The sequence below is a fragment of the Arachis ipaensis genome, chromosome B9 (genome assembly GCF_059453495.1).
Source record: "Arachis ipaensis isolate K30076 ecotype BB chromosome B9, ASM5945349v1, whole genome shotgun sequence".
NCBI lineage: Eukaryota > Viridiplantae > Streptophyta > Magnoliopsida > Fabales > Fabaceae > Arachis > Arachis ipaensis.
The window spans coordinates 59347322-59361055 of NC_142444.1; the positions used below are offsets into that span (position 1 = coordinate 59347322).

Genomic DNA, 13734 nt, shown 5'->3' on the forward strand with positions numbered 1-13734 from the left:
CTCAGAGTCCTTTAGTTCCTCAGAGGGAAGCTCCTTATTGATCACTAGACATCCCAGGAGGTCTTCCTCCTTGGGATTCACGTCCTCTCCTCTCCTCACAGGTTCGGCCATGGCGCTTATGTCAATGGCCTTGCACTCTCCTTTTGGATTCTCTTCTGTATTGCTTGGGAGAGTACTAGGAGGGATTTCAGTGATCCTTTTACTCAGCTGGCCCACTTGTGCTTCCAGATTTCTAATGGAAGATCTTGTTTCATTCATGAAACTTACAGTGGCCTTAGACAGATCAGAGACTAAGTTTGCTAAATTAGAAGCATTTTGTTCAGAGTTCTCTATCTGTTGCTGAGTGGATGATGGAAAAGGTTTATTATTGTTAAACCTATTTCTTCCACCATTATTAAAGCCTTGTTGAGGCTTTTGATCCTTCCATGAGAAATTTGGATGATTTCTCCATGATGAGTTATAGGTGTTTCCATAAGGTTCACCTAAGTAATTCACATCTGCTATTGCAAGGTTCTCAGGATCATAAGCTTCTTCTGCATAAGAAGCCTCTTGAGTACTGTTGGATGCAGCTTGCATTCCATGCAGACTCTGAGAGATCATATTGACTTGCTGAGTCAATATTTTATTCTGAGCCAATATGGCATTCAGAGTATCAACTTCAAGAACTCCCTTCTTCATAGGCGTCCCATTACTCACAGGATTCCTTTCAGAAGTGTACATGAACTGGTTATTAGCAACCATGTCAATGAGTTCTTGAGCTTCTGCAGGCATTTTCTTTAGGTGAATGGATCCACCTGCAGAAGTGTCCAGTGACATCTTTGATAGCTCAGATAAACCATCATAGAATATATCCAGGATGGTCCATTCTGAAAGCATGTCAGAATGACACTTTTTGGTCAACTGTTTGTATCTTTCCCAAGCTTCATAGAGGGATTCACCTTCTTTCTGTCTGAAGGTTTGAACATCAGCTCTAAGCTTGCTCAGCTTTTGAGGAGCAAAGTACTTGGCTAAGAAAGCCGTGACCAGCTTATCCCAAGAGTTCAGGCTGTCTTTGGGTTGAGAATCCAACCATAATCTAGCTCTGTCTCTTACAGCAAAAGGGAAAAGCATGAGCTTGTAGACTTCAGGATCTACTCCATTAGTCTTAATAGTATCACATATCTGCAAGAATTCAGTTAAGAACTGAAAAGGATCTTCAGATGGAAGTCCATGAAACTTGCAGTTCTGCTGCATCAGAGAAACTAATTGAGGTTTCAGCTCAAAATTGTTTGCTCCAATGGCAGGAATGGAGATGCTTCTTCCATGTAAATTGGAATTAGGTGCAGTAAAGTCACCAAGCATCTTCCTTACATTATTATTATTTTCGGCTGCCATCTCCTTTTCCTGTTCGAAAATTTCTGAAAGGTTATCTCTGGATTGTTGTATTTTAGCTTCTCTTAATTTTCTCTTCAGAGTCCTTTCAGGTTCTGGATCTGCTTCCACAAGAATGTTCTTATCCTTGCTCCTGCTCATATGACAAAGAAGAGGGCACAAAAAAATAATAATAATAATAGAGATCCTTTATACCACAATATAGGGATCCCTGTGTGAGTAGAAGAAGAGGGGGAGACAAAGAATGTAATATAATGGAAGAAACACAACTGTGAGGATGGCAGAGATGTGAGATGAGATGTTAGGACATGAATGAATGAATAGAATAAGATGGGGGAGGGATAATTTTCGAAAATTATTTTGAAAAAGAGTTAGTGATTTTCGAAAATGGTTTTTGAAAATTGATAGTATTTTTTCGAAAATTTTTTTTTAAAATTAAAAATAAAAATAATTAGTTAATTAAAAAGAAATTTTTGAAAAAGAGGGAAGATATTTTCGAAAATTAGAGAGAGAGAGTTAGTTAGGTAGTTTTGAAAAAGTTAAGAAACAAACAAAAAGTTAGTTAGTTAGTTGAAACAGATTTTGAAAAGATAAGAAGCTAGGAAGTTAGAAAATATATTTTTTTGAAAAAGATAAGATAAGAAGATATTTTTGAAAAGATATGATTGAAATTAGTTTTGAGAAAGATTTGATTTTTAAAATCACAATTAATGACTTGATTCATAAGAAATCACAAGATATGATTCTAGAACTCAAAGTTTGAATCTTTCTTAACAAGCAAGTAACAAACTTCAAATTTTTGAATCAAAACATTAATTGATTATGTTATTTTCGAAAATTTGATATAAAAATAAGAAAAAGATTTTTGAAAAATATTTTTAAAATTTTCGAAAATAACTAAGAATTTTGAAAAAGATTTGATTTTTGAAAAAGATTTTGAAAAAGACAAGATTTTCAAATTGAAAATTTGATTTGACTCATAAGAAACAACTTGATTTTTAAAATTTTTTGAAAAAGTCAACTCAAATTTTCGAATTTGATGAGAGAAAAAGGGAAAGATATTTTTTTTTTTTTTGAAATTTTTATGAAAAACATGAAAATTATGCAATGCATGAAATTTTTAGATCAAAACAATGAATGCATGCAAGAATGCTATGAATGTCAAGATGAACACCAAGAACACTATGAATGTCAAGATGAACATCATAGACACAATTTTGAAAAATTTTTAATGCAAAGAAAACATGCAAGACACCAAACTTAGAATTCTTTAATGCTTACGCACTAAGAATTCAAGAATGCATATGATAAACACCATACAGCACAAAACAAAAAATCATCAAGATCAAACAAGAAGACTTACCAAGAACAACTTGAAGATCATGAAGAACACTATGAATGCATGAAATTTTCGAAAAAATGCAAGATGCATATGCAAGTGACACCAAACTTATGATATGACTCAAGACTCAAACAAGAACCACAAAAATATTTTTGATTTTTATGATTTTCTAATTTTTTTGGATTTTTATTTTATATTTTTCAAAAAATTATTTTGAAAAAGAAAATAAGGATTCCAAAATTTTTAATATGAATTCCAGGAATCTTATGCTCTAAAGCTCCAATCAAAGGGTCAGGCATGGCTTAATAGCCAGCCAAGCTTTAGTATGTAACTCAGACATGACACGCCTGACATTCCTTACATTCAACAGCCAATTGGCTAAGAAAGATAAAGAAGCTCTTCTCTTGAGTATAAGAATTGAGACATGGCTTTACAGCCAGCCAGGCTTCAACATGCTTCATGAAACACTAGAATTCATTCTTAAAGATTCTGAAGCCATAGAATAATTTATTTTTGAAAACATTTTTTATTAAAATTTTTTTTTTCGAAAACAAAGGAGAAAATTTTGAAAGATTTTTGAAAAATTTTTGAAAACAAAACAAAAAGAAAATTACCTAATCTGAGCAACAAGATGAACCGTCAGTTGTCCAAACTCGAACAATCCCCGGCAACGGCGCCAAAAACTTGGTGCACGAAATTGTGATGTCACATTCATAATTTGTCACAACTTCGATACAACTAACCAGCAAGTGCACTCAGTCGTCCAAGTAATACCTTACGTGAGTAAAGGTCGAATCCCACGGAGATTGTTGGTATGAAGCAAGCTATGGTCACCTTGTAAATCTCAGTTCAGGCAGATATAAAGTGATAATGGTGTTTTCGAATATTATATAATAAAATAGGGATAGAGATACTTATGTAAATCATTGGTAGGAATTTCAGATAAGCGAATGGAGATGCTTTTCTTTCCTCTGAACCTCTGCTTTCCTGCTATCTTCATCCAATCAGTCTCACTCCTTTCCATGGCTGGCTTTATGTGATACATCACCACTGTCAATGGCTACTTTCGGTCATCTCTCGGGAAAATGATCCAATGCCCTGTCACGGCACGGCTAATCGTCTGGAGGCATCACCCTTGCCAATGGCTTCATCTTATCCTCTCAGTGAATAATATGCTCACGCACCCTGTCACGGCACGGCTATTCATCTGTCGGTTCTCGATCATGCTGGAATAGGATTTACTATCCTTTTGCGTCTGTCACTAACGCCCTGCAATCGCGAGTTAGGAGCTCGTCATAGTCATTCATTCATCAAATCCTACTCAGAATACCACAGACAAGGTTTAGACCTTCCGGATTCTCTTGAATGCCGCCATCATTCTAGCTTACGCCACGAAGATTCCGGTTAAGAGATCTAAGAGATATTGATTCTAGCTTATTTCATGTAGAACGGAAGTGTTTGTCAGGCACGTGTTCATAGGGGAGATGGTGATGAGCGTCACACATAATCATCACCTTCATCACGTTCTTGGGTGCGAATGGATATCTTAGAAGCGAAATAAGATGAATTGAATAGAAAACAGTAGTACTTGCATTAATCTTTGGGGAACAGCAGAGCTCCACACCTTAATCTATGGAGTGTAGAAACTCTACCGTTAAAAATACATAAGTGAAAGGTCCAGGCATGGCCGAGATGGCCAGCCCCCAAAACGTGATCAAAGGATCATAAGGTAATCCAAAGATGTCAAATACAATAGTAAGAGGTTCTATTTATAATAAACTAGCTACTAGGGTTTACATGAGTAAGTAATTGATGCATAAATCCACTTCTGGGGCCCACTTGGTGTGTGCTTGGGTCGAGCCTTAACTTTCCACGTGCAGAGGCCATTTGTGGAGTTGAACGCCAGGTTTTGATCCATTTCTGGCGTTCAACTCTGGTTTTGGATCCTTTTCTGGCGCTGGACGCCAGATTTGGGCAGAAAGCTGGCGTTGAACGCCAGTTTACGTCATCTATTCTTGGCCAAAGTATGGACTATTATACATTGCTGGAAAGCCCTGGATGTCTACTTTCTAACTCAATTGGAATCGCGCCATTTCGAGTTCTGTAGAGCCAGAAAATCCACTTTGAGTGCAGGGAGGTCAGAATCCAACAGCATCAGCAGTCCTTCTTCAACCTCTGAATCTGATTTTTGCTCAAGTCCCTCAATTTCAGCCAGAAAATACCTGAAATCACAGAAAACACACAAACTCATAGTAAAGTCCAGAAATGTGAATTTAACATAAAAACTAATGAAAACATCCCTAAAATTAACTAGATCCTACTAAAAATATACTAAAAACAATGCAAAAAAGCGTATAAATTATCCGCTCATCAATAACCATAATCAATACTAATATTGTCTAATAACACCAAATATTTAAATCAATATAAATAATACAATATATGCATTAGTCTAAAATCTTATGCATTTTAAACATAAAACATTAACTTATAGTCTTATAATAACTAATAACATAAAATATTAAGGTTTACAATACTTAAATTCCACATAAGAATAGCCATCATCCATCACTAATAATACAAAATATTAATTGTGTATGATGACTGGGCCACCGGGCCGACTTCGGGTGACCCGAGCCATGGCCTAGACCAGACCCGAAATAATGACCGGGTACCCTTACCCGACCCTAGACCCGGTGAAATCACACCAAAATAGCCCCTAAAGTGTTCGGGGCTGGACTGGGTCTTCGGGCCGGGCCGGGCCATGCACACCCCTAGATAGATTTATTCATTTCAGGATTTAGGGTGATTATTTGTTGCTGTATTTTAATTTTAGTTGCTGATTGTTCTTGATTTCTGGCTCTTTTTAGTATGTTGTGCTGATTGTTCTTGATTTCTGGCTGTGTGAATGTTGTTCTGATTTCTGGCTCTGTGAATATTGTTTTGTTTTTTTAAGGCCCTATTTTGTTCAATTTTCATTTTGTAGGAAATTGTTTGGGGTATATAAGAAATAAGAAGGAAGACTATCCCAACAGCTACTCTTTTGATTGATTCTATGCCCCCACAAACTTGAACATAGAATAGAATTGAGGAGAGAAATCCTTCATTATTTCATCATTGGTTTGTTTATGGCATTGCATATTATTGTAGTTTGTTTGTTTTTTTATTCATTGAACTTTCACAAAATTAATTGTTTATAATCTCCTTTTGTCCAGAATAAACAATTCTTGAGTCCTTACTTAACTTTAACTTTATATCAGGTGGATTATGTGCTGTTATACAAGTATAAGATTTCTCCTTGAATATAGTATATGCAGTCTAATTCTGATTTCATGAACCAGCATTTAGTGAAGCAAAGCCACGTAACTTTGTTAGGAGAAATTTAAAATTTAGGATATATATTTAAAATTTATTTACCATGGTTAGACTGGTTGGACCTGTAAACCAATAAACCAATAATTAGAGCAGTTCGTTGATCGATCCGATTCTCAGAACCTTGACTAATAGCCATCATAAAAACTTTTAAAAATAAAGAAAGAATCTATTTAGATAATTTTTTTTTTTAAAATTGTCAAAACAGAAATATCAAAATTTATAGCAATTAAAATCGATCCCTCTATTAATAAGAAATTCAATTGAAATAAAATTAAGAAATTCTTTCTCAGCAAATTTATATCTTTAAATTCGAAAATCTAAAATTATAAGTCCTCTAAATCTATCTAAAATAGATTAACATAATAATGAAGATTCTGAAATAAAATAATTAACATGAAAAGGTGAGAATTTAACTGAAATTCTTAATTAAAAAAAAAAACTATCAGAAATAGTAGGATAATGTATATAATGGTAAAAAAACTAAGGGATATTCATAACTATACCTATAATAACTTGGAAAAAACTTTATTCAAGATAAATAATTATAATGACAAGTAATACAGAAGATATTTATAAATCTTATTAAGATAAGAAAAAGACCTCTTTGAAAGAACAAACCTCCTAAATTCTCTGTGATTCTAAGAAATAAGTAAAGAAGCCTTTAAAACAATAGTAATCTGCAAAATGAAGTAATGGAGTTTGAGACAAATAAAATCCCTAGAAGGTAGTCAAGAAGCTAATGTTTTCGCACAGGTTAATTTTAGGCAATGACAACAAATAAACATTTACTTAAAGAAAACCTTCAAAACTTATATCGAGAAATATCTATTATCTATATGCGAAAAAATAATTTAATCGAAAATATAAAAAGAAATGTAGAAAGAGAAAATGCTTTTATCCTAAATTAATAGAAGAACTATATCAAATGTTAAATCAAACACTTGAAAATACAAAATAAAAAATTCTCTATACAGAAGAAATAAGAAATGTTAAAAATCCATTTATTTTAGACAATTTTCAAAATAGAAAAAGATAATTAAAAATATAAAATTCTAACAGTCTACCAATTTTAAATAATCTATAGAATTTAATTAGTCATGAGAAAAGTATTAAAATGATAATAAAATAGAAATAAAAAAATATTATTATAAAATTTACAAAAAATAGTAAAAGGGTAAAACAATCCTAAAATAAAATTTTTGGGCACAAAAATTTAAATTTTAAACAAAATGACAAAAATTGGTATAAAAAACAAAGGGACAATTTTAAAAAAATAGCAACACTTTTAAATAAAGATAATATTTTTATATCATGTCACGTATCAAAATCTAATATATTACAACTTTAGTTAAACGATAAGATCAAACGTTCTTATTTAAAAATATTATTGACATTTTTTCTGAAATATCTACCTTATTTTTAACATATTTAGATATATAATGTACTTAATTAATTGACCCTAAATAAATATTATAGGTTATTTATCAGAGAAATATAAAGAAAGCAGACGAGACAACTCTATAGTCTGAATATATAAAATATTTTCTTAGAGAAAATAAAATAGTTAAAAACAATCCCTATATAGGAAGTCCTTTGTATAATAAACTACAATTAGAATAAAAGAAGATTTCGTCTAGAAAAATATTTCTAAAACTTACTCCTCGTTACTTTTTCGCAAATTATATATATGATATTGAACTATCTAGAAAACCTTGAAATAAGGGAAGATTTTAATTTTTATAAAACAACAACGTTAATTGATAATGAAAATAAATTGTCTTTAAATCTGATTTGGATCTAAAAGCAAAACAAAATTTTGCTAAGAAAAATACTTTAAAAGAACTATTTAGTAGAGAAAATATAATATATTATAAAAAATCCAGTTAGAAGCACTTATAAAAATAAAATCTGCTAATAGAAAATTAGAAATAGCACTAATATAAGTGATGAAGAAATTAATAAATTAAAAAAAATAAAAATCATAAAAAAATCTAAAATATGCTGATTCACATCAGTATTATAAAAGTTTTAATTAAATCTACCTACATGAAAGGTATTAATTATTCAGTAAATTTAATAATCTATGAAAAAAGAATTATAGATCTGATGACACATCATGTAAGACTTAAGACTTTGTAACTTTTGAAAAATTTTATTACGAACTAATTTTAAATTATTTATTTATTAACAGCTTTAATTTTAGAAATTATTTTATTAAAAATAATTAAAACAAATTTTGATAAATTAAATTTAAAATAAATTAAAGTTTTTATTCAGCTTTATAATTATTGATTTTTTTTTACAATTTAAAGTTTTAGAAAGATAAAGATAATGAATTAAATAATAAATTAAATAGGAGCGATTATAGTTAGAAAATTTAGCAATCAGAATTTGATAATTTAAATATGATATTTGGACTCAGTGGATTTTTTTGAGTCAGAAAACATAGTTTTCTGCGTAAAAACGCGCACTGAAATTTTGACCAGCAGTACCGATTGAGATCTGTCTGGTACTATAGCTGAGAAAATTAGTTATAAGTGAATAAGGTTAAGAAATTAGGATTTATAATTAGGAAAGGTAGAAATATTTAAAATGCGATTTAAAACCCTAATCTTAAAGGTTTTGGCCCAAAATTGGGGCAACGGACAAAAATAAGTAAACCGGGCCCAAGTGGGCCCAAGACCCAACATATATAAACATTAGTTACGAGCATTTCAACTCATTAACCTTAAAGAAAGGGGCTTGGGGCGCTGAAATGGAGAAGGGAGGAAGAAGAGAGAAAATCCTAACTCCATCAAACTTCAAATCACCATAACTTTTGATCCGGAACTCGGATTGACGAGTCGTTTGCGGCCACGCGTTGCTCTTCTCATCCTCTACAATTCTATCTAAGTTTTTTGGTGAGTAATCCACTGTCCTCTGCCTAGTTTTTATTTTCCTCTTTAAATTCGAATTTGGTTTGGGTTTTGAGGAAATCTTGTGATTTTGGTTATTTAGGAGTGCTCTAGTATGAGCCATTGGTGATATTCATCACAAAATTTCGTGGGTTAAGATAAGGAACCCTCTAACCCTTGAGATTTATCATTTTCGTGAACCCTAGGTTGATGTATATATGTGAAATTGGTTATATTAGTGTATTTAGTGATTTTGGTGCACAATTGGGAGGTTGGTGTTGCTTGTGGAGCTTTGGTGAAGTTTGGAGCTAAGGGTTGGTGGAGACTTCCAAGAAGAAGCTCAATTATTTTGGCTACAAGAGGTACGGTTTCAGTTTCATTTAAGTACCGTGTGGTGTGATGAGAATTCCTAGGCTAGATGCCCCTAGGATTAAGTTTGGATTGTGTAAATGGTCGGTAATAATATGCATAGTTGATATGTAATGTGAATTAATGATTGAGTTGAGAATTGTGTGGATTTGTATGTTTGGTGTGTTGAGAATTTGATGAATTGGATAATGAATATTGGTTTGTGGAATATGCATTTATATTGTGAATTTGGGCCGGAGGCCGTAGATTTTGGGCCGGAGGCCGGAAATAGGTAAGGAAGGTAAGTTGATGTGTGTATTGCGTGATGATATAAGAGATTGGATGGATTTTAGATATTGAATGTGTGAATAATTGGTTTGGTTACTAAATAACAAGGTTTGAGGAATTGAGGTGTGAATTTGATAGTTTTGGGTGAAATTGTGTAAATGAGGAAGGTTTGGTTTGGTTGAGTGTAGTTATGTGAATGTGGTTGGGTTGTGGTCATTTGGATGAGTGAAAATAAATTTGGCTTGTAAACATTGGAAAAATTGGTGATTTCTAGTTTTGGGTAAAAACTAATTTTTGACCAACTTTGGCGGTTCATAACTCAGTCCACGGAGTTTAGAATTTTTCAAAATTGGATTTTTATGGAATTTTATTCAATGATCTTTCCAACGGTTCAGAAATGGTTGAAAAAAGAATTTTGTAGAAGAAGTTATGTGTATTGGAAGTTTGGGGTTTGAAAATGTAATTCTGCAGCTTTTTAATTTAGTAAAAATTTTGGAAAATTGTGCTTCCACGTGCACGCGTAGCCGGCGCGCACGCGTCAGTCTCAATATTTACTCATCCACGCGTGCGCCTGGCCGACACGTACGCATCGCTGCACGGTTGCGAATGCCTCGTAGAAAATCCAGAGAGTTGTGCGAGTATTGTGCTGGTTTTGTGCGAGGAGCACAAAACGCACCCACGCGTACGCGTGGCTGACGCGTATGCGTTGCTCTGCTTTTCTGCCATCCACGCGTGCACATGGGCGATGCGCACGCGTCACTTTGTTTTTCTGACTTCCACGCGTGTGCGTGGACGACGCGCACGCGTGACCCTGTTTTAAGCAAAAGTTGATTTTTGAGTCTTTAAAGCCGAATTTTAGACTTTTAACCCTCCATTCTCATCCTCTAAGTCTTAAATCCTTATAGTATGCCTAGTAATGGAAAGAAGTTAGGATATGTGGTAACTTGTGGATGAAGTAAAGTGAGAATCAATGATGAATGATGAGTAATGATGATTGTATGAGTTACTGAAGGTGATGATGGAAGTGCGGTGTATGCCGTGAGCTGAAGGACTGTATTTAATAATGATTATTGGCTGGTCATGGGTTATGTTATGAGCCGGATGGCTATGGTAAATATTGGTTTATGGCTGAAAATGAAAATATAACTTTAAATGATTGTTATCTTGAGCTCTCTTTCTCGAAAGTGCGACCCCAAAGAGTGAATGAAGGTGAGGATCCCCTTCTTTGTTCCTCCTGGTATTGTAAAATTGCCTCCAGCGAGATGGTAGGAGGTTAGGATCCCCTCCTTGGTTTCTCCTGGGCATATGAGAACATACCTCCTGGGTAGATGCAAGGGTTGTGGTTTCGCCCCACTTGCTCCAGGTTGGTTAGTATAGAGGCTCCCCGGGTGTACGCAAGGGTTGTGGTTTTGCCCCACTTGCCCCGGGTTATGATGAGTGATGTATAAAATGTGCAATCATGTGATGTATAAATGACGATATGGTCTTGATGAATGATTATGGAGTTATGAATGAATATGTATTTGTGATACCTGGGTAGTAGCAAAGGTCGTGGTTCCCGCTTGCTCCAGGTCATTGTCTGAGAATTGGTAATAATGAAGAGTGATTATGAATGAATGTGGTAAATGAATAATGATGGAAAATGTTGAATGTGAGTATGCTTGTGTTTTCTCTCTGGTTGTAAGGGCAACATGGCGCATATACCCTCTAATGGAGACAGCGCGCATATACCCTCTAATGACGACAGGGCGCAGATACCCTCTAATGGTGACAGGGCATGTATTTCCTCTAATGATATTAATGCGCAACAGAGAGACTGTGCCCGGATTAGCTATCGGACACATCGGGTTGGCTTGATAATCGACAGATGATATCATTAGTGATAGGGCAGGCATACATCATTTGCATATGTTTGAATTGTTTGGGTTTGCCTATTTGTTTGGATTGCTATATCATATATGCTATGTTACCTGACTATATGCTATCTGTTCTACTTGTACCTTAATTGTGTTTTACTTGTCTGTATTGTTTGTGTTTGTACAACTGAGAGGTCCCTCATGCTGGTGTCGGTTGACGCTGAGGGCTGTTCTTGTTGAAATGGAATAATGATATGATTAATGTAAAATGATGATTACTGAATGAGAGAATCTGAGCTCCCTGCGTAGACGTAGTGAAGTGAATTCACTTGCTCCAGGTGAGGATATGATGTATTGATATAGAATTACTGAGACAGAATAACTGGTGACAGTTTTGTTTATGATTCTGATTCTGATCCATTGGAGAGTTAGAGAGAGTTGGGAAACATGAGGAAGATGAATTAGACTTAGCATTCCCTTATGACAGTTGCCTGTTTATGGATTAGCGAGAACATAGGATGAATATTTGGTGAAAGGAAGTTTAGGATGCTTAGTGAGTTTTTATTACAACGCATTGTATTTATTTGGTATTTTTACCGTACTGGGAACCCATGGGTCGGGGGTTCTCATTCTGTATATATCTCTTGTTTTTCAGATACAGGTCCAAGTGCTCAGAGGTGTGCTGTGGTTCATCTGAGAGCTGGCAAAGATCTTTACATTCTCTACTTTATAGTTTGCTTAGAATCTCTCCACCTTTATTTGAAAAGCTTTATTATGTATTGAACTCTTTTGAACTTGCCTATAGAGGCTCTTATGTTTCTTTTGGGAGAGATTAGGAGTTTCTGTTGTCAACTACTTTTATACTGTACCCTAGCCGGCCTAAACTTCATGGGTCGCGAATATTGGCTATTTACTTATGTTATATATTTATACACTATGGTGCGCAGAAATTGTGACGGTTCCATTTCTTGGTAACGGCGCTAAAAACTCAATACGCACGTTCATAATCTTAGTTCTTTGTCACAACTTCGCACAACTAACCAGCAAGTGCACTGGGTCGTCCAAGTAATAAACCTTACGTGAGTAAGGGTCGATCCCACGGAGATTGTCGGCTTGAAGCAAGCTATGGTCACCTTGTAAATCTCAGTCAGGTGGATTCAATTGATTATAGAGATTTAATAATTAAAAGATAAATATAAAATAAAGATAGTGATACTTATGTAATTTATTGGTGAGAATTTTAGATAAGCGTATAGAGATGTGTTCGTTCCTCCTTAACCTTTGCTTTCCTATTATCTTCATCCAATCATTCATACTCCCTTCTATGGCAAGCTGTATGTTAGGCATCACCATTGTCAATGGCTACATCCTGTCCTCTCAGTGAAAATGGTCCAATGCGCTGTCACTGCATGGCTAATCATCTGTTGGTTCTCGATCATACTGGAATAGGATCCATTGATCCTTTTGCGTCTGTCACTACGCCCAGCACTCGCGAGTTTGAAGCTCGTCACAGCCATCCCTTCCCAGATCCTACTCGGAATACCACAGACAAGGTTTAGACTTTCCGGATCTCAAGAATGGCCGTCCATGGATTCTAACTTATACCACAAAGATTCGGATTAAGGAATCCCAGAGATACTCATTCAATCTAAGGTAGAACGGAAGTGGTTGTCAGGCATGCGTTCATAGTTGGGAATGATGATGACTGTCACGATCATCACATTCATATTAAGGTGCGAATGAATATCTTAGAATCGGAATAAGCTTGAATTAAATAGAAAAACAATAGTACTTTGTATTAATTCATGAGGAACAGCAGAGCTCCACACCTTAATCTATAGTATGTAGAAACTCTACCGTTGAAAATACATAAGTGATGAAGGTCCAGTCATGGCCGAGAGGCCAGTCCCCAAACGTGATCTAAAGATGAAACTAAAGATGTAAATACAATAGTAAAAAGTCCTACTTATACTAAACTAGTTACTAGGGTTTACAGAAATGAGTAATTGATGCAAAAATTCACTTCTGGGGCCCATTTGGTGTGTGCATGGGCTGAGCATTGAGATTTACACGTGTAGAGGCTTCTTTTGGAGTTGAACACCAGTTTGTAACCTGTTTCTGGCGTTTAACTCCACTTTGCAACCTGTTTTTGGTATTTAACTCCAGAATGCAGCATGGAACTGGCGTTGAACGCTAGTTTGCGTCATCTAAACTCGGGAAAAGTATGGACTATTATATATTGCTGGAAAGCCCTTGATGT

The 13734-nt window shown here is 34.7% G+C and overlaps 1 non-coding gene across 1 annotated transcript; it reads left to right on the forward strand.

The window, feature by feature from the left end:
• Nucleotides 1-874: 874 nt before the first annotated feature.
• Nucleotides 875-978, forward strand: LOC148544797 (small nucleolar RNA R71). The gene has a single exon (XR_015901370.1). It is a non-coding gene; the product is annotated as a small nucleolar RNA R71 (small nucleolar RNA).
• Nucleotides 979-13734: the final 12756 nt, after the last annotated feature.